The following is a 3318-nucleotide window of genomic DNA, read 5'->3' as shown; positions in this document are numbered from 1 at the left end:
AAGTTTGTAAAATCAGTTTTGAATAACTTGAAGGGTGTAGTTTCTAAAATATGGTCATTTATGGGTGATTTCTACTATGTATGCCCCACAAAGTGACTTTATAACTGAACTGGTCCTTAACCTGCTGGGGTCACAGGGCGTACCCACTAAAAACATGATTTTTTGGAGTTTCTAAAATTATATTATTGTATTGTATTATCATATTATTAAAAAAGTATACATATTAGGTATCGCTGCGTCCATAAGAATCTGCTCTATAAAAATAGCACATGATCTAACCTGTCAAATGAACATTGTATATAATAAAAAATAAAAATAAATATAATAAAAAATAAAAATAGTGACAAAACAGCAAAAAAGCAAGATTTAACAGCCAAACAAAACTCAATATTTATTGCCCTGATTCAGTAGTTTACAGAAATGCCCCATATTTGGTCCCAAACTGCTGTACGGGCACAAGGCAGGGCGCAGAAGGAAAGGAACGCAATATGGTTTTTGGAAGGCAGTTTTTGCTGGACTGGTTTTTTGACACCATGTCCCATTTGAAGCCCCCCCTGATGCACCCCTACAGTAGAAACTCCAAAACTGACCTCATTTAAGAAACTACACCCCTCAAGGTATTCAAAACTGATTTTACAAAAACTTTGTTAACCCTTTAAGTGTTCCACAAGAGTTAATGGCAAATGGAGATGAGATTTCAGAATTTCTTTTTTTTCTTACTTTGCCTCAGAAAAAGTGTAATATAGAGCAACCAAAATCATATGTACCCTAAAATAGTACCAACAAAACTTCCACCTTATCCTGTAGTTTCCAAAATGGGGTCCCTTTTTTGGAGTTTCTACTCTAGGGTTGCATCAGGGGGCTTCAAATGGGACATGGTGTCTAAAAACCAATCCAGCAAAATCTGCCTTCCAGAAACCATATGGTGTTCCTTTTCTTCTACGCCCTGCCCTACAGTAGTTTACGACCACATATGGGGTGTTTCTATAAACTACAGAATAATGGCAGTAAATATTAAGTTTTGTTTGGCTTTTAATCCTTGCTTTGTTAGTGGAAAAAATGGATTAAAATGGAAAATTTGCCACAAAATTGAAATTCTGAAATTTCCTCTCCATTTGCCAATAACTCTTGTGGAACACCTAAAGGGTTAACAAAGTTTGTAAAATCAGTTTTGAATACCTCGAGGGGTGTAGTTTCCAAAATGGGGTCATTTTCGGGTGGTTTCTATTATGTAAGCCTCACAAAGTGACTTCAGACCTGAACTGGTCCTTAAAAAGTGGGTTTTGGAAGATTTGCTTCTAAACTTCTAAGCCCTTGTAATATCCCCAAAAAATAAAATGGCATTCCCAAATTGATCCAAACATGAATTAGACATATGGGGAATGTAAATTAATAACTATTTTGGAGGTATTACTATGTATTATAGAAGTAGAGTAATTGAAACTTAGAAATTTGCTAATTTTTCCAAAATTCTATTTTACCTATTTTGTCATGTAGTACAATATGTGACGAAAAAACTATCTCAGAATGGCCTGGATAAGTAAAAGTGTTTTAAAGTTATTCACACATAAAGTGACACTGGTCAGATTTGCAAAAAATGGCCTGGTCCTTAAGGTGAAAATTAGCCTGGTCCCTAAGGGGTTAAAAAGTGAGTTTTGAAATTTTTTATAAACATTTTAAGAATTGCTTCTAAAATTCTAAGACTTCTAAAATGCTAAAAAATAAAATGACATTTTCTAAATGATGCCAACAAGCAGACATATTTTAAGTAATAAATATTTTATAAGGTATCACTTTCTGTTTTAAAGGCAGAGAAATAAAAATTTTGCAAATTGTTAATTTTTCCAAATTTTTTGTACATTTGTGATTTTTTCATAAATAAAGGTGAAATATATTGACTGTCATGAAGTACAATGTGTCACGAGAAAACATTTTCAGAATCGCTTGGATAAGTAAAAGTGTTCCAAAGTTATTACCGCATAAAGTGACACATGTTTGGCAAAAAAAAATGGCCTGGTCAGGAAGGTGAAAACTGGCCCAGGGTTGAAGATGTTAATCTAATGTCTGTTCTTATCTACAGGGTGGGCCATTAATATGGATACACCTTAATAAAATGGGAATGGTTGGTGATATTAACTTCCTGTTTGTGGTACATTAGTATATGTGAGGGGGGAAACTTTTCAAGATTGGTGGTGACCATGGCGGCCATTTTGAAGTCGGACATTTTGAATCCAACTTTTGATTTTTCAATAGGAAGAGGGTCATGTGACACATCAAACTTATTGGGAATTTCACAAGAAAAACAATGGTGTGCTTGGTTTTAACGTAACTGTATTCTTTCATGAGTTATTTACAAGTTTCTGACCACTTATAAAATGTGTTGAATGTGCTGCCTATTGTGTTGGCTTCCAGTATCCGTAGTTTTAGGTGCTGCACATCTCGTATCTTCACAGCATAGACAATTGCCTTCAGATGACCCCAAAGATAAAAGTCTAAGGGGGTCAGATCGGGAGACCTTGGGGGCCATTCAACTGGCACATGATGACCAATCCACTTTCCAGGAAACTGTTCATCTAGGAATGCTCGGACCTGACACCCATAATGTGGTGGTGCACTATCTTGCTGGAAAAACTCAGGGAACGTGCCAGCTTCATTACATAAAGAGGGAAACACATCATCAGTGTGTGAAGAGTGGGAGAAGAGGGTTGCATTGACAATCCAACACAATGGGCAGCACATTGAACACATTTTATAAGTGGTCAGAAACTTGTAAATAACTCATGAAAGAATACAGTTACGTTAAAACCAAGCACACCATTGTTTTTCTTGTGAAATTCCCAATAAGTTTGATGTGTCACATGACCCTCTTCCTATTGAAAAATCAAAAGTTGGATTCAAAATGTCCGACTTCAAAATGGCCGCCATGGTCACCACCAATCTTGAAAAGTTTCCCCCCTCACATATACTAATGTACCACAAACAGGAAGTTAATATCACCAACCATTCCCATTTTATTAAGGTGTATCCATATAAATGGCCCACCCTGTATATTGTATTTCTAACATATGCCAAGGTTTTACTGCAACTGTTTTTATAAGACAAAATTCACACTGTAAGTTATGCAGTTGCATTTAATGGAGACATTTAAATCAAACACATAGGGATTGAATCCTATTAGTAAAGAAATTTTAAGACCAGCATATAAATCTATCAGGTGCTTTATGATCATCAAAATAGAATAAGAGTAGCATCAAGAAGATTTTTGGTTAGTGTGACTGCACATAATTCTTGAAATAATCATTATGTTCATTTTTTTTT

The sequence above is a fragment of the Bufo gargarizans genome, chromosome 2 (assembly GCF_014858855.1).
Source record: "Bufo gargarizans isolate SCDJY-AF-19 chromosome 2, ASM1485885v1, whole genome shotgun sequence".
Lineage (NCBI taxonomy): Eukaryota > Metazoa > Chordata > Amphibia > Anura > Bufonidae > Bufo > Bufo gargarizans.
This window is presented reverse-complemented; position numbering follows the sequence as displayed.